The following is an 18,762-nucleotide window of genomic DNA, read 5'->3' on the forward strand; positions in this document are numbered from 1 at the left end:
ACAAGCTCAGTGATACCATGCTTATTAAAGCAGGACTGTTTGAACAAGTGAAAATTTCTGGTGGAGGATGAAGCTATTGCCCCCCCCCCATAGCTTCATAGGACTGAGAAGCGGGAAGTTTGCTGCCGTGACTGGCTTTTGCCCCTTTTCCTTTGGCTCCACTTGGCCTGGCTCTACTGCACTCCACCAATTCCTTTGTTTCCATTACTGCTTTTTCAGTTCTGGTACTAGCTTCTTTTGGCTCTATTAAGCTTTAATTGTTAAATACAGTAACAATACTGAAGAAACAGTAAAGGAAATGTTTGAATATGTTCTGAGTGGAGCAGAGGTTGGCCAACTTGAGCTGTAGGAGAGGGGACATTGATTGGATATGGTGTCCTTCCTCTCAGCCTCCAGACTGCACCACCTTCTATTTCTGCAGTAAGATGCGAAACATAAGGCAACTGCAAGGTTGAGGGTCAGAGTCCAGGCTCCTTTTGTCACATGTTGATGTGTCCCAGGGCAAGGCACAGGCCCTCAACTGTCCTATTGATTGGCATTAGGATATACATATGGACTGGGTAAATGTGGCCATGATTTAAGCATTTAATGTGATCAGTATGCGTAGAAAACGCATTATTTCTGTCCGTTCACTTTTTATTCCCTTCTTACTTTGATCTAAGTAAAGTATTTTGGAGCAGAGTGCAACAGATCTTATTTTTTCTGTTCATAAGGAGAGTTATTGGATCTTTATATATGACGATAAAAGAATACGAGACTGCTATCAAGGTGTGTCAAATTAAGTATTTTATACTGGGCCACATTAAAATCATCAAGTCTTTGAAAGGACAGGTGGAGCAGTATAAATAAAACATTTGATTTCATCATTTCAAATGCAAACCGCACACTGTTCTGTTATTATAACTTGATTTCACATTTTTTTACAGCTATGGTCTCTTTGCACATTTTAATAGAACATGTGGCTCTACTTTATGACATGACTTGCCTTTTTTGGATATGAGGGCCTATCAAAAAGCTGTGACCAGTAGATTTGGCCCACAGTCCTCCAGTTTGACTCATATCCCCTGGCATATCTACACTTGCTTACAAAACAGCTGCACATACTTTAAGCTGATTCGTAGTGAAAAGTGAATTCTACTTTTTAGATCTCAATAAAACTGCTTATTCTCGCAATTGAAATGATAAAAACATCTGAACATTATGTAACACTAAAAAACAACGAAGAAAGGAATATTTCAAATACCTCATTAGTAATGCAATTGGAGATAGTTATTCACTTGATATTTCTTTCAACAGTACTCTGGTAAATCAAACAAAATAAATTGGTTTCTACCAAACCATTGTCAGAAAACAATCCCCTGCTGATCATTTGCAGATGGTAAAGTTTTAAAGAACTGCTGAACAAAAGCTCACAGACTCAACACAGAGCTTCCAATCCCCAGTAGCCTTGTCTCCACATCCATCAATCCTAAAGATTAATGCAGTAACTTCTTCGGTAGCTCTCAGAATAACTGCAAGCTTAGCAAAGCAATAACTCTAGTAATTAGGAGGCCCATCACCTAAATCCTCCAACTCACCAGTGACAGGGATTACATTCTAATTGTCTCATTTGCGAGCCATGCGTCTTTCCCTCTATGTCTGCAGGGGATGCTACACCTTTTTTTTTTCTTTTTACCCTGGTGCAGATGGCAGCGGGTCAAATAGTTGAGCGAATCACAAGTAGGGAGGAAGATGGGGGCTGGTTTACTAAATCATCTGCTGATGATAAGCAGTCACCTGCAGAAGGAAATTCAATCCAAGGACGGCAAGCTTTCCAGCCTTTCAAACAGTGGCGGCTGGTGAAAAATATTTTTGGTGGGGCTGATATAGCCTAGTGTATGTCTCCAACTAACCCGGAATAAGAATTCAAATAAACAATTGGACAATACATACAATTTAACAGTAATGATTTAATTTACTATATAATAACAGTAACAGTGATGATTTGGGTCACTGTGACGGGGTTCTTTGGCCTCCAAGAATCCAGTCTCAGTCGGGTTACCGGTGTTGGTGATTTATTGAGCTCAAAAACTCAAAACAGGGTGCAAAAGAAACTAAACATATACAAGATACTCTGGGCCTCAGCCTCCCTCCAGTTACCAGCAATGTAACAAAGAAACAGAAAACAAAAATTGCTGCTTTTCTTCCCACAGCCCTCATTAAATAGTTTAAGCCCCTCACCTCAGGCTCTCTTATTTCTGATTTCTTCTCATTAATCAGTTTTGTCCATATATTACCTCCACAAACAATTGATGTACAAAAACAAATAATTTTTACAACTTAATTCTTTTACACAGATTCATTGACTTATTCAATTACACCAAACTGGGTTTGAACCCAGCAAAGACGCAGCCAGACTGAAGATGACAAGTCCCCGCATAAACACGTACACACCCACACCCCACACACACACACACACACGGCTAACCCCACTGAAATATTAAGTGTGCACCCTCAATACGCCAGCAGGTAACCAGGAAAGCTTGTGTGTTTTAAGTTAATAGAGCTACTGATCTCAGCGCGAGTGTATTGGTCCTCACAAACACAGTATAACAGGAATGTGTGTGTGGCGCGCAAAGTTAGAGAGGTTGTTTTAAGCGACGAGGTGGATTCGTCACAGTCACAATAACCATGAAATGAAATTTTCATTCCCTACAACAGGGATGTTCTTCTGGCAAACGGGTAGATAAATAAGGATCTCACCGAATTTGGTGGAAGCTGCATCTCGCTCGTTACATTCGCCATCTTCCCTCTAATTGTCTGCACCTGCGCTTGGGTTCAGAAGCCTGTAAAAGCGCAGTATTTTCAGCGCCCCAATACCATAAAGTTCGGAGACGCTGATTGGCCATTAAATTCACTTAGCACAGAACAGGAGACGGTAGGAGTCTGTCTGTGGAAATCCACAAATTAATGACAGTAGATAGGGAAATGTAGTTTATATAATTTGTTTTGCTTATAGTTACACAGTAAAACTGACATTTATGAGTTAATTTCTAAAAATATATTTTACGTTTCTCTCTTCTTGTCAGGGAGGGCGGTGCCCCAGCGCCCCCTATGGGCCGGCCGCCACTGCTTTCAAAACAATCTGATTGAAGAGCCTGTTCTCATATTTAAGATGTTATTTTCCCAATAGATTAGGAATGTAACATACTAATTTAACTTTGTTAAATGACAAAATTATTTTAGTTTATTTTTCATTTGAAGCCAACAACCATAATCAATTTCCATTTGCCTTTCACAAAACCAAAAGGATTTGCCAACTCTTGTGCTTGCTGACCAGGCTAGATCATTTAAACCAGGCATCCACAAAGTCGGTCCTCGAAGGCCGCTGCCCTGCAGGTTTTAGAGGTTTCTCTGCTTTAGCACAGCTGATTCTGATAAATGCAGTTCAGCAAAAGCCTGTTAATCAACTATCAATGTAAATCAGCTGTGCTGGAGCAGGGAAACCTCTAAAACCTGCAGGACAGCGGCCCTCGAGGGCCGACTTCGGGGATGCCTGATTTAAACAATAGAAGAGGTCTATATCTTAGGAAGTAACATTTTATTTTACTACTGCTGGTATGACTGAAATATGAGCTCAGCAACTGTTTTAGGTTTTGAGGTCACAGCCGGTTTCACCCCTCTAACGTTCCAAGCTGAATTTCTGACTTTAATTGACATTTATTTAGCTTTCCTGAACATGGAAACTTGATATAAAAAACCTAAATGCAAAGACGCATATGGTAGACCCAGACGTGTCAAGTAACTAAGTATATTTATGTTCTCTGCTAGTTTTGCTCAGAATCTGTTCTTGAACAAGAACATCCTTTTTTCTTACTTTTTCCAAATTAAATTATGAAAATCAAGATATCCTCCAGACATTTCCCCTTTATTAGAATTATAAAACATATTTAAATTTACATGATGATTGTTTCAAGCTCTATTTCAATTACAATGATGGTTCAACTTTAATATATACATAATGTACATACCGAACCCCTAAAAGTATTCATCTGCTTAATCTGGACTTCTTGTCTTTTAATTTAGAACAAAACTACTTTGATTCATTGCTTTTTTTTTTTTCTTCCAACTTAGATAAAAAATAAAATTAATCAATTTCCTTTGCATCTAGAACTATTTATACACAAATGTAGTTATTGAAGGTTTTTTAGTATTGTTTATGCTAAAAAGTTCATCATACTTTAGAACTTGAGTTCAACATAGAACCTGTACTATGTTGGTAGTTTTGATATCTCTGCATAGTGGTCAGACGCTCCTGGTTCGGGCCTTAACTCGTTGACTTTTAGCACATGCTTTCTGTGAAATAATAATCCTCTATAGTTATGACAAATAGCACAGAAGGGCTTTATCCTTCCACAGTTTGGAATCACTTAAGAAATCCCATTATCCAGTTTGGTGTAACGAACAAGGTCCATTTAGCTTGTCCTGTCTCCGTAATGACTGCATGCCAGGCTCTCAGTCTGTCTTATTTAATTTTGAAAAGAGCTATGTTTTTACACTTGGTTCCAAGAGTACGTGAGAACTTTTAACTGCTAAGAGTTTTGCTGACAGTATAATGTACTTGTTGAACTTTTATTCTCTCTTAGAGTAGTACTTATTGTGGGGCTTTGACTGCCATTGCTAAAATAAACCAACAAATATTCCTTTATAGTCTCACAGTAGGGAAATGTGTCTTCGGCGTTTCACACGTATATTAAGGAGCAAGGGCCTGCCTTATAGAGAAGCAACCAGGCTGCATTCTGAGGTTGTCTTGTTCAGGGAGCCACAAAGAGTTTCAAACCAGCGATCTTGTGGCCTGTTCTAGAGGCAACGCCTTGCTGTCTACTACTAGAGCAACACTGCCCCTCTTGCCGACAAAGAGATCTTCCCTTTATCGTTTAAAAAGCTTTAAGTATATGCAAGGAAAAGTTTTGACCGCAGGAAAGTAGGCCTATATAAAATCTATATCTGACACAGACTTATAAAAAACAATTTATCAAGTGATCATTGTAAACAAACAAACATATGAAGTGGGTGTTGCAAAAGACATTTTATACCATGATGGTCTCCGTATTGTTGGAGGAAGAGAAGTAGTGGAGTGCACTCTGACTATTAGATGTCACTCAAAATTATACACTATAGGTTTAAGTACTTACATTAAATATGTGCATTTTGTGCAGCTTCTTTGACCCAGGTTAGTGGCATATATGTTTGTAGCTCACTAAAGGGCAAAAAAAAGAAATGACACCATATTTTTCAGTCCTCAAAGGCAGATTTTGGGCCGTATAATCGATCATCTGGGGGTAAAGGTATCCAGTGTTGTTTTTAAAAGATCATACAGGGGTCTTTTACTGACTGTAGGGTTGTTCTTCCATGTTTATGAAAAACACAGTGATCCAATTCTATGGGTAAAGCCTCGATGTGCCATAGAAGACAAAAAAAAAAACATCCTCATTCTCTGGATGTGCTCTGAGGTACTGGCTACAAACCCAGATGGTCTAAATCATGGCTTACAAAGCATTCTGAGAATCTGTGCAACAGGTGGTTTTACTATAAGAAGACACTGATGTTTTGAATGGAGTACATGATGCTTCTGGACACAGACAGACAGGTATGTCCCCTGTCTAGAGAGGTCAGGAAACATTATATCTTCATATGTAGATCATGCTAGTCAATATTGCTCGACACAAATGATTTAAAAGGACAGTCTTGCAAACATTTGTCAGAATGATACTCTATGTACAAAAAGAGCCACTGCAGCGTTGTATGAAAAAAATCATTAACTTTTCAAACTTTAAACTCTTAACATGCAGACATAATTCATAAAGACAGTTTTTGGGAGGATATATTATTTTGAATTGATTTATGATTTTGGTTTAGGTTTTGAACATTCCTCTTTGTTCATGCTCCCAGCATTACTGAAATGTAGGTTTTTATATGTATGGGTATTTTTATTTGTTTTTTTTAAATTAGGAAATCAACCTGTTAACAACTAACTCTGATGAAGTTTGGAAAAGCCAAAAAAAATACATGTTTAAGATTGTTGTTTTCATGACAGCATCAGTTACTGCTCTGTTTACATTTCGTACAGTAATTGGTTTAAATTATTTTGTCCAGTCAGGCATTACAGTTGCAGTATCTATTATAATACTTATTCTACTAGACATCTGTATATAGTAAAACTGGTTAGTCAAAATAATCTGTGGTGCTTTTTTAAACTTTTACAACACATAATCATCTATTTAATGGCACAAAACAAGCTGATAAAAATAAGTGCTTTTTAGATTTTGCATATTGCATTTGTTTTTATTTGGTCAAAATAGAGCTATGATTACACTAACAGTTGTTAGATATTAGTTTAGCAGAAAAAGCTTTTTGGAAACATCAATAGGAGGAATTTGGTACCAACCAGCAAAAACTTAATAGGTACTTCTTTCATTTTTCTTGACAACTGCAGACAGCACACAACATTCCTCTTTGGTAATAGCAGAAACTGTTTAACATAGCAGCCAAGAAAGATAACATGAACATAAACTTTACTGTTTACTCTGTCTGTCTTACAGTACGTCTTTTTGACCACCCATTAAATGGACTGAGGCACGAATTTCACCAGAAAGAAGCAAATCATCTCATGGCTGCAGCTGGTTTTATGTGGGCACCGGCTGTCAGACTGTCTTGTTTAAACAGATCCAGGCAGAAAGACGTAATGACCATGCTGACAGCTGCCATACTAGATGAATACTGATGGCTGGTTTGTTGTGTGGCTTGGAGTCCCACAGCTGCAGAGAAAGGAAGGGGATGTTGTGGTTCGCCATCTCTTTAAGCTTTAAATAAAAAATCATGAGGCTCATTTTGAAGCGTGACGTCAATATTTGCCCCCCGCCCCCAACAGAATATAGGCAGTTGTGTGACAGCCTGTTTTTCTTACCAATTTCAATGTGTTCTATTGTCACCTCAATTAAACATCCTCATGAGGACAAAGAACAGCTCACACCTAGAGCTCGGCCTGACACTTAGTCAGATAGTGGAAGGTTTAGACTCCACTCGGAATAAATTACATATAATTTGAACAAAATTTTGCTGATATGATTGATTCCCAAATGGTCTGTGAGCTAATAACACGTGCTTAAAGCGTGAATAGGATTATATATGCGTGAATAGACAAAGAGATGTTACATAATTTCAAGGAAACAGATCCTGGTTGGAATTTTTTTTCTTAAGAGCTAAAACAGCTGTCTAATTTTTAAAGCAAACAAAAAAGTCATGCCTTTCAAATAACTTATTCAATATTGAGAGCTGGGCAATTTTCTTTTTCTTTACCATAGATTTAATAGAAATTACTGTATGGGAACTTATTTATCCCCTGTAAATGTTTTTACCTGCTCTTTTACTATTTTCACTGACTTTATTTCAGTGGTTCCAACTTAACCCTGTAGAAGTGAAGGCATATCTGTTTAATGTTGTCAACTCATAGAGTCTCTTCTTCTTGTTTGCTTTTGCTAGTTTAGATAAAGGCAAAGAAAAGATGAGGATCCAAAAATGAAATAATCAGTGGATCCACATGGCTAAACTGAGCTGATTTCAATCAGCTATTACACCAAACTTTTCATCACTTTTCTATACATTCTCAATCTTTGGAGGTTTACAAGGATTCTACACATCTACACTTTTTAATAGGCAAAAGGTAGGGTACACCACAGACATGTCATCAGTTCACCATAGTACAACACAAACACAGAGCAGACACATATTTACCTAAGCATTTTCACTTACAGTGCATGACAAAAAAATGCTCTGAGCTTTCTAAAATATTTGATGTTATAACAGCAAACTTCACTACTTTTCAACGAGAAAAAATTAACTTGGAGAAAGTAGTTTATAATTGCAAAGCGGGAAGTAAATATGTTAATTCTAATAATCTTTACAAATATAGGTCTTAAACGTGTAGCATTGATTCAGTGCAACCAAAAAAACAGAGTGGTGTTTGATTGAAATGCATTATCCACAACTCAGGTAAATGAATCAACAGCGGATAAGCTATTAGCTGTACACTGCACATATCATACCATTATGGAACAGCAGAAAAAATATTGCAGTAAATGTAAATTGTTTATAGTCCCACAATGGGGAAATTCCCTCTCTGCTTTTAACCCATCTCCTTGGGGAGCAGTGGGCTGACACTGTTTGCATCCGGGGAGCAGTGTGGGGATAAGGGTCTTGGTCAAGGACTCAGAGGGCAGTCCGAGGGAGTGATTGGGACTTGAACTCAGAGCCTCCAGGACCCAAGTGCAATGCACTAAACACTAGGCCACCATTTCCCCATGGTAATAAGAGGACCTCATTATAAAATATGTGGAGGAAATAGGAAAAGGATTCTCTGCTCAAATAAGAGAGATAAGAGGTCAAAGTGTAAGATGTGATCAATCCATTTTCCATCTTTCTTATTCCAAGCGGGGTCGCGAGGGTTGCTGGTGCCCAGCTGGCTACGGGCGAGAGGCAGGGTACACCCTGGACATGTCGCCACTCCATCGCAGGGCGTGTTAGAGGTGATTTTAAACTAAAACCATGCATCTACCAGAATGCACCATCATCATTATGAAAAATGGTAGTGGCAGCATATTGATGTACTGGTGATTTTCCTTCCCTAAATAACTATATAGTACATAGAAATACTTTTATCATTACTCTAAAGGGGCTGGAAGTACAATAATATCCCTGTGCGCATTGAGTAAACAGTAAAAGTGACAGAGCTTTATGTCTGAAGCTATGCAGTGGAGTGAGTCAGTAAAGTCAATTTTAGGTGGAAAAAAATATTTGATCGCGAGAAAGATACAAAAACTTAATATAAAGTGAATATTGGTTTTCTCTAAAGCTGTTGAAGTATTCAGATTTCACTACCGAGTTAAAGAAATGCAGTAAAGCCTTTCTTAGGCTCTTGGTTGTAATGACGGAAATTTTAATACTTTATTTAATGTGTATGATATTTGCCACCGTTCAAGTTTCCATTTCGATAATACAGTATAAACTGGTGGCAGGTGCCTCACAACCAATTTCATGTCTGCTGCTTTGCTTATCATGCCAGATGTAAAAAGTCTTTTGAGGCTAAAAAAAGGACTAAGGCCTTGTCACATCACTATATGGCAGGATACTGTAAACCTGCCATATATTGTTTTATTTGAAGATGAATAAATGTTTTTGTGTTTTTCTTCTAGTCAAAGCATATAAGTAGGATCCTTTAACTTTATCAATATAAAGGAGCTGAAAAGTTATTAAAGTTTTTCAAAAATTGTCTACTGTCTCATCAGTTAAATAATTTTAATATTGTTTTCCAAAGTGAGATAAGAGGAAAAGGATAAAATCATAGATTTGAGAGGGAACTTCAGGCAAAAATGTAAGGTTCCCAAGTCCCAAACCCGAATCTATCCTCCGCATTTCAGCTTTCTGAATAACAAGATTAAATACTTTAAAGGGAAGTTCAAGCTCTGCTTCTGTTTGTGAACAAGGCAAGGCTTCAAAGAAAGGCCCAAATGAAATTGTTCAATTCTGTTTTGAAAACCTGTTTTGTTTTATCTCTAGGGTCAGTGAGCTTTGGTCCCAGACTCAACAGTCTGCACCACTATGATCCCCACTTTAATAAGAAGCCTTCAAGTGGGACGTTTTAATAATACTATGACTGGCTCTAGGTCTGGGCATCTGCTTACAGTAGAGGAAGAAGGGGACTGATTTAACCAGCTGCCTTTCAGCATCAAAGTTATTCATCATGTGGAATGCACATGATGGACGTAGATGGAAGCTGCAACATCAGGCAGCATCTCATATAAAGAAGTTTAAACCCACTGAGGACAGAGTAAAAAGGCAGCTCAATGTTCTCATATCCCTTCAATGTCTAAATTTAGCTTGGAGAGTCCCAGCTTGAAACTGGCACAAAGTCAGCCATAGGTTTAGTGTTAAGGTGAAATATTCCCCGTGTGTTTAGCTTTGTTCTTCCTCTCTTTGCTCTGCAGATCCTCATAATCTGTCTCTGTGGTATGTAAACTATCACACAGTGAGCTTTTTTTTTTACTCCTTCTTCTATAAATGCACGTTCATCACATTCAGACATAGAGACCTTAAATCGCTTTGATCTAACTGTCCCATCTTAAGTTAGCGCTGAGAACAGAGCGTACCCCGAGGAGAAAACATTTGCAAACTTTTTTGACTTCAAACAGAGTCAACTGTCCCACCGGGGATAAGTCACTTCTGACTTAACGAGTGTGTGGGCTCGTCAGCTTACAAGTCTGTCAAGGCTACAGATGCAAAGCAGCCAGTGGCTCGGATTGCAGCCATTTCAACGGCTGTGATTGATCCAAACACAAGTCACTCAGTCACCAGGCCCAGTTCAGTGATTCAGAGCTTTGGCCTGCATGATTCAAGGATTTTTTTTTTCCCCCTGGCCCCTTATGTCCTCTTTTGACTCCCACTGTCCTTCACGGACTTGGACTTGCCATTTGACCAGCAGCCAACTTGGAAGCTCTTACTTAAAAGGTCAGCTGCAGGACTGTATACAGGATTTCTGCATAGCAACAGTCTGTAGACTCACTGTCCAGAATAAGTGTAAAACAAAAGAGGCCTTTAGAAATAAAGTAGTTCAGAATTCTAAAAACTGAGTAATTGCTTGACAATTATTTAACAATCTCACATGCCGTTAATCAACAGGGTTCAAAGAATTAATCACTCATTTATATGAAAAACTCTGTCCGTTCTGATGAGAATCAGCATGTGCAGATTATTTCCTTTGGAAAGTTAAGAATTGGCTCTTTCATGAGGTGTCAGACAAAAAAAGACTTGAAATTCTTGCAGATTCGTCCAACATAAAAAGAAAAAAAGATCCACGAGTTGGCAGTTCCAGCTGAAGTATCACACGGCACATGAGCCCAAGTGGGTGGGATCTTAGTCGGGTGTTAAAGAGGACCAGATGATGGGACAAAGGTGTTTTCAGTAACTAGGTTTCCGATGGCCCCTTTTTCTGGGAAAGATGGGTTGAGATGAAGGGGAGCTGCAGATGTTGGGACTTTTTTCTGCTGCCATAAAAATTTTATTTGTTTTTGTCTCAATTCACAATAAACACAAGCTGATGGTGACTCTTCAGCTTAAGTTTGATATATACTAACCTTTCTGGATTTGCCAACTCATTGTGTTTTTAATGAGGTGCAAACTGGTCCCCTATTCTGTATGAGATGCAGTTGCAATGCAATGACCTCAGAGTCCGGAAACCTAGGAGTTATTTCTGAGTTTCCAGTGAGGCAAATTCGGTCCCAAGTGTCTATAAAAAAGCTTTTTTGTGTTTCTTACCTCATAACCTTCAAACTTATTTCTCATTTCCCCCATTTTCTTTGATAACTATAATGTAAAAATAAAATAAAAGCAGTCCCTTGTTGAATTAGAGGGAAAATTACTCTGGCCTTTTTACAGAGGCATGGTGTAGCTTAGGCCTGGAAGCTAAACTGTACAGTGAAGCACAGAAAATAATATTTTACTTCTGAACCAGAACAGCCCCATTGTACACCTTAGCTGTCAGTTACAACACAACACGCAACTATTTATCAGCTGTTCTTGATAAGGACCTAAGTCCAGAGAACCTGCAAGTCTGACATTACCCATGGAAATATTTATTTGGATCAAATTAAATATTTCCATGGGTAATTTTAGACTTATGTGTGAGAATAATATCTTGAAATGTCTTGTCATCCATCCTACTATCCAAAAGAATGTACATATACTCATCATTGCTGTCCCTCTGGTCCTGTTTCTCTTGCTCATTAGAAAATCATAGTTTTAGAGAGAAGGGTGTACAATCTTTGGTTTTGTTTTTAGCAGATGTTTGCAGATGATAAGATTATATTGATGTAGTATTCAGAACTAAACTTTCATTGCGCACTGGTATTGTTCAGTTTTTCTAAAGGTTGCAGTAAGTTGGGTCGGCTCTGCTATGTCTAACACCAGGGCACTGGAAAAAAGGTTCAGACTCAAGCAGAACAGCTTAAGTATGTTTGGGTTTTGTTTATAAATGAAGGCAGGATATATTGCGCGGGAGATAGATCAACACATCAGAAAGTGTTTACCAGAGTGAAAGAATTCCCAAAAACAAAATCCCAAAAAATTAAAAAGTCCTTTCATCTAAATAACCTGAAATAGTAGTTTAAAAGTAAAAGATGGAAACGCATTGATGCCTAAATGCAGTAGAAAGATGGTTGAATTGTTGAAATAAGCCAAACACATCTGACTTTTTGGATAGAACCTACAGTATGCGTTTAATAAGTCAGTTTAAACATATCTAACCTGGGTTTAAGTAAAAAACTTCCAAAAGGGAATGTCGATTATTGCTTCATGCTCAGTTTGCTGGTTACCTTAGATAATGTTTTATCCAATTCAAGTAATAAAGAAAATTTAATGTATCACTTAACTAGCATCTGCTGAAATATATGTACTTGACCTTACTTGTATGATTTAATTACTTTAACTTTTCTTTCTTCTTTTCTTATACATATATATATATATATATATATATATATATATATATATATATATATATATATATATATATATATATATATATATATATATATATATATATACGTAAAAAAAAATATATGTATGCAGCAGGTAAAAAAAAACAACAGATAAACAAGATATGCTACTTTGCAGAAGCCAAATGATTTCCAGTAGTAAATAATAGCAACATGAAGATATTTCTATTTATTCTTTAGGCCAAAATGCATGTACCGTAAGTCTCTCAACCGGTTATTTTCTAAACCTTGAACTGCTCAGGAAAAAGAGTTCCAAAGGCTTCTTTTTTATCCCACATTAACGACGCTACCTGGAAAACCATATCAACCTGGTGAAATAAAGAAGAGAGATCCTCCTATCCCTCTGGCCAAGAATTTCTAATTTTTTCCCCCCACGCCTTGTGGATAAACAATGAAAAGAGTGGACTGACTGTAGGTGTTAACAGACCCAGCTCTCATCTCCAACGCCTTTAATGCTTCGTCCAAACAGAAGGGACAGGAGATTCCATGGCGACTCCTCAAAATAAGCAACATTCTGCGCGGCACCTCCCTTTTTTTAGCAAAACACAGAGAGGCGCGGACCCGCCTGTCTGTTCCTGCCAGTGAAATGGTGAAAATTAAACACGATGGTTTAAACATTTAATAACAGAATTCACTCATCTGAAATAAACAGTTCAGGATAAAACAGAGAACTTCCTGTTGTACTTTTAATTCCTTTTTTTTTCACACGCGTGCCTAGAATGAAGTTGGGCAGATGTATTTTGTCAACCTCTTTCACTTCTGGGGCCAATAAAGGCAGCTGCCAAAAACCAAAGCAACCTAAATCACAGGTCAGTTGAGAGCTCTCTGTGGTGGGCTTGCTCTGATCCCGGTCCTGTCAGTTGATAATTCAGCCAGCAAGGTGTTTGCATCTTAAACCAAAAAATCTGGATTTATGAGTAATGTGAAAGTGACCAACAAAATGGGGATGGTTTATACAGTAAAAAGGTGATTCTCTGTTTATTTGCCTAACTAGTTCAGTAGTAAACATATTCAAAGCATATCTGTGTTAAACATTCAACTCCTTAGGTGGGATTCAAACTTTAGGATCCAAAGTAGCAATCAGTTCTTAGAGGGATTTAAAAACAATCGGGAGAAATACTCTGATATCAATATATAATCTGTAATCCATCTTTTTTTTTTATCAGCCATTATTTTTGATGTGTTCAGTTTATCTTGAATAAGTGAATTTCCAACCAATTTCTCCCTTAGATGCTTTGCATGAAAAATTAAAATTGAAATTAAATTATTAATTTATTTTATTAAACACAATCAAATCATTTCAATGGATTCAGATCTCACAACAATCAAACCCAATCCCTGTATAATGTACCGGTAGATGATAAAATCAGCTAATCATATTGCACCAAACCAGATTAAAAACTATTTAATTTGATTTATTATTGTGTAGAGTATGTCAATCTTTACTCTGCTAGAGTTTTCAGGTTTTTTTTTTACATTGTCCCAAATCTGACAAATAAAAGGCATTAATAAAAAATAATCATATTTAGGCCAAAAAATCAATTTAAATTTACAGCTGCAATTACAATATTTTGAATAAATAAAAAATAAAAAAAAAGATTCTTTCTCCTTTGTAGATACAGTAATAAATAAACTGAACTCTGTCATAGTATAATTCCAGTTCAGCCTCATTATGTTTGACCCACTGAACAGAATTTTTTTTTTATTTTTTTGTCATGCCAGAGGTCGCATGTTATACTTAGATTCAGAAGTTTTCATTCTATTTTTTTGTCTAACAAAACAATAACGCATATAAAACCTTATTTTTAATTAAAAAAGATCATTTGGGTGTAGTGTTTTCAGCTGAAAAAATGAGCCGGATATTGACTGTGATCGCATGGAATTAGTAGATTTTCCAACATAAGCACTTCAGGTAAAAAAGATAATTTACTGTTCCGTCTACTTCTTTTATTCAACATCAGACAAGTGGATAATAATTAATCAGCAAAGATCAGATAAAGTTCATTTTTGCTGCCAAAATAAACTGGTCAGTTTTAGATAATTATCAGCAACAGTTGGATGTTAAAGACAAAAAAGACGGGAAAAATACTTTTAAAAGTAGAAAATCTGACAAGTTATTTTTTACTCCAAAATTTGATCACTTTTGAAGTTTTTAGCTCAAATATCATTTACAGAAAACGTATCCATAAAAGGACAAAGGGGAAGTGATGTCGTCACTGTGTTATGATTTGGCAGCAAGTCTCCAGTGGAATCCTGGGCGATACTGGTGATGACGGAGAGCAGCTGCTGACTCAGTGAGTCATTATTACCTCAGCAGGGAGCAAGAGAGGAAACAGGGGGCAGCAGCTTCGGCCCTGACAGGGAACAGACTCAACCTCCTCCAGCAGGGAGAACAGCCTTTGCAACACTTAATTAAACAGTTAATAAGTTAATAATGTCAGTTGATATCCTCTACCTCCTGCCAATGAAGGGATTGTGTTGTTGTCCCTTTATCTGATTTCAAACAAGGTTTCATCCTTGATTTAACATCATTTTGTGAAGTGAAAGTTATAGCTGCCATTCTGAGAAGAAGCTTTTATCATAGCCTGTAGCTTTATTGATCATACACTTGACCCTTTAACAGAATGAATTAGCCCAGCCGCTTTCCTACTGGTGAAAATGTTGATAATTAGATTAAAAAAGGGTAATGTTTTGCTACATCTTACACATTGTATCTCAATACAACCACAAACTTTAAAATATATTATTGAAATTTTAGTGTCATAAACGGGGCCAGATGGACCCAGTATTCAAGGGGAGTCAGACAATGGGAAGTTTCAAAACGTTTAATGACAGAAAATAATAAAACGGAACAGGATGGGATTTTGGCTGCTGAGTAAAAGCAGACTGCAGTGGCTGCAGGAGGGGGCTGGGCACCATCCAATCACTGACACTGTGGAGGGACAAAACACAGGTAAGTGACCACGATCATCTGACAGGAGATGATTTTCCGAGTGAGTCACTTACCTGGTTTGACACTTAAGTCCATCTCAACGAGATGCAGCTCAGAGCCATCCAAAGTCTCCCTGATGCAGCAACCATAGTGAGCAGGCAGGAGACCGATCCAGGTAGAGAAACAGTTACGAACTGGACAGTTCCGAGATCCAGGAATCCGTAGCCTGACCAGGGGTCCCAATTTGAACAGAAATAGACAGATCCAGGATTCCCGGAATCAGAGCGTGAAGGCAGATTCAGTGCTATAAATCCAGCAGTGTGCTCAGACAGACACACGCAGATGATGAAAGGCAGGCCCAGTGGTAGAGAGGAACATAGACAAGACATGGTACCAGAATAAATGCCAAACTTTAAACTGGACTCCACCTTGGAGCCAGGCTTATGGGAACTAAAACTGATCTCTCCCCGCACGATGAGCCAAAACTCTGAGAGCTCAGCAGACAAGAGCATGGACACGATCAGGAGACAGGGGTCAAACACCAAACCCTCTCAATCCAACTGGCCATTTACTTGATGGGTTTATAAGCCATCAAGTAAAAAGTCAGTCTGAATATAATTTATCTTCAGTAAGAAGCTGTGCTGTGAGGACCACAGAGGTTTATTAGGGAACATTAGTGAACAAACAGTATCATAAAGATTAAATAAAATAGCAGACATGCCAGAGAGAAAGTTGAAAAGCTTTGAAGATCTAACAGAGTTATGTTTAAGCCAACATCTGAGAATAGAAAGATCATGGCTTAACTGAAAGGCTACCTAGCTACTGTCTACCAAAACCCCTAGATGTTGCAAAGAGAGTATTATCCAGGTTATCCAGAAGAACCATCAGAGATCAGTTGCACAGGTGGTATAATTTCATAACAGAATGAATATTTGTCCAGTAGCCTATATCATTCTGGTTTTTATGAAAGAGTGAGAGTAAGAAAGCCATTTGTGTTTCTTAACTTGCTGTTGTTTTTACTACTTGAAGCATTTTTCTATGCATGATTTTGTGTGTGTGTGTGTTGGTCTTTTTAGTGTTTGCTAGTCTTTTTTTTGAGTATGCTAGTTTAATTCTTGAGCTTGCAGGGCCTTTTGATTTTGCTGTGAAATCATGCAGCTACACAGCGTTTGCACCCCCACCATTGGAAAATGCAAAAATACATGGTCTGGTAAGACTGAACATTTTGTTCAGCTGCAAAATGCCTCATGTAGATGAAAACTGAAATTGTTCATAACCTTGAACATACCATTCCAATAGCAAAAAATGGCAGCAGTAATATGCTTTTTTTTTTTCCTCAGCAGGCAAATGTAAACATTTGATCAAAAGAAAGTGGAAGCCTAATACAGAAAATTCGGAAGCAAATCTATTAAACAGTAAGACACTTAAACATATGAATTATGTTTTGTTGATCTACAAGTACAAATTTCATTGAAATACCTTAACTTTTTAGTTGCACTGTATCCGTATGTAACACGTTTAAGAGAAAGGACAAGGAAAGACAGAGGAAAGTTGCAACAAGTCTTTTTTGTTCAATCACAACCATGCTATATTGATAAAAGTAAGTTTTGTTAGCCATGTTAATGTGGGATTTTTAATTTGATTTGAATTAATTGAATAAATAGAATTTGAAAAAGTTCCACGTAATTATATCTAAATAGTGTGGGCAACTAGCAGACTGAAATAAATGGCTGTGTATGCCCAATCATCTATCTTTGTGTTATTTGGGAGGAATGAAAAAAGCCTATTCTAAAATACTTTATCATGGTAAATTAGGACAAACATTTTAAAGTTAGACAAGTGTTTAAATTTGCTTTTAAATCTTCTAAATTAATTAGAGTGTGCCACAACACTTCCTCTAATAATTTCATTAAATAATAGGAAACTACTGTTACAAGCAGAGAGAAGGTTTTAGCTTCAATTATTATGTGCCTTAATTTTCTGGAAAATCAACACTGCTACGAAAAAAAAGAAAAGAAAAGAAGGAAGCGGTGATATTTTAAGGGCTTTTATAAAAAACTGTTGATGAACACAGTAAAATAAGCTGAATCATTAAAAATGTAGAAATGCACTTAATTTAGGCCTGAATCCATAGAATATTACAGACAAGGCAGTGTAAATTTGAAATGTCATGTTAGTTGTTGATAGATCCTAAAGGGAATGTGCTATTTTTCGAAACTGAATCAACGGAATGTGTGTACTCTGACACACTCATTAGATGCAACACAAATTACAGGAACGTCTTCTTTTAATTCCCAGAAAGCTTCGTAAAAAGAACAAATACTATTCTGAAATTAAATCTTAAGATCTTACATTATAAGTTATCAGTTAATTTACATCAGATGTTCTGTAAGCCAGTTTAAAGATTAGAAACCATCATTTTCACAAAATCAAACGGGGGGAGAAGAAAGAAACCGATAAAAGATTTTGTGCCTAACATGTTATTTGCACAATAACAAATAGCGGAAAAACTTTTGATCATAGACTTGATGTCTTCCAACTTTTAGAAGAAGATCATTCAGAAGGTTAATCATCCATCTTACTCATCATAACAAAATGTCTCTGCGGCCTAGTAGTAAATCTCCAGCAGCCACAGATGCAAATAACACATGTTTGACACCACTTGAATAATAAAAACATCTTTTTCTTAGTTGGTCCTTAAAATACATGTTTTTTTTTTTTCTCAAGAACAGCTTTTAGTCTTAAGAAACTGGAAACTACTGACCAAATCCAAAACACCAAGCTAACAATACAAATTGATGGGGGGATGCAAAAAAGACAGAGAAGTGCAAACATGCATTCTACAAATAAAACAGCTGACAAATGTACATACCTTTTTCTGCCAGATGATTTTAGAAATACTGGTAATAGGTGTTGTTTTACCCTTTTAAGGAAGCTCCTTTCCCGCCCCCAATGTTGTCGTGCCGTGAGGGGCAGAAACGGTCAAATGATCAGGAACATTTTGATGACTCAGTGTTTTTGCTGAAGTCTTAAACATTGAGCTGTGTGGGATTTGTACTTTGAGGTGGCTGGAATGTCTGGCATGGTTAGTGGTACCACCAGGAAACAAACCTGAATAATCCATTCTCTGTTATCCGGCAGAGAACAAACAGGCTGTTGTTGTTGTTTGAAGCAAGTTGCGATGCATAATGTTTCTTTAATTTCAATCACTGAAAGAAGCTAAGCTAATTGGTTTCTATGCGTGCA

At 37.2% G+C, this 18,762-nt stretch overlaps 1 protein-coding gene across 2 annotated transcripts in view; it reads right to left on the reverse strand.

Annotated features, from left to right (window-relative positions):
* The window catches only part of LOC119787569 (KATNB1-like protein 1), a 44,624-nt gene extending 26,101 nt beyond the window's left edge, over nucleotides 1-18,523 (reverse strand). For both annotated transcript variants that reach the window (XM_038291521.1, XM_038291519.1), the window contains exon 1: nucleotides 18,389-18,523. The gene's annotated coding sequence lies outside the window, so the exon portion shown is untranslated. The remainder of the gene's footprint in view (nucleotides 1-18,388) is intronic.
* Between the last annotated feature and the right edge of the window lie 239 nt (nucleotides 18,524-18,762).

This window comes from Cyprinodon tularosa, unplaced genomic scaffold, assembly GCF_016077235.1.
Source record: "Cyprinodon tularosa strain WSP-4 unplaced genomic scaffold, ASM1607723v1 ctg3, whole genome shotgun sequence".
Lineage (NCBI taxonomy): Eukaryota > Metazoa > Chordata > Actinopteri > Cyprinodontiformes > Cyprinodontidae > Cyprinodon > Cyprinodon tularosa.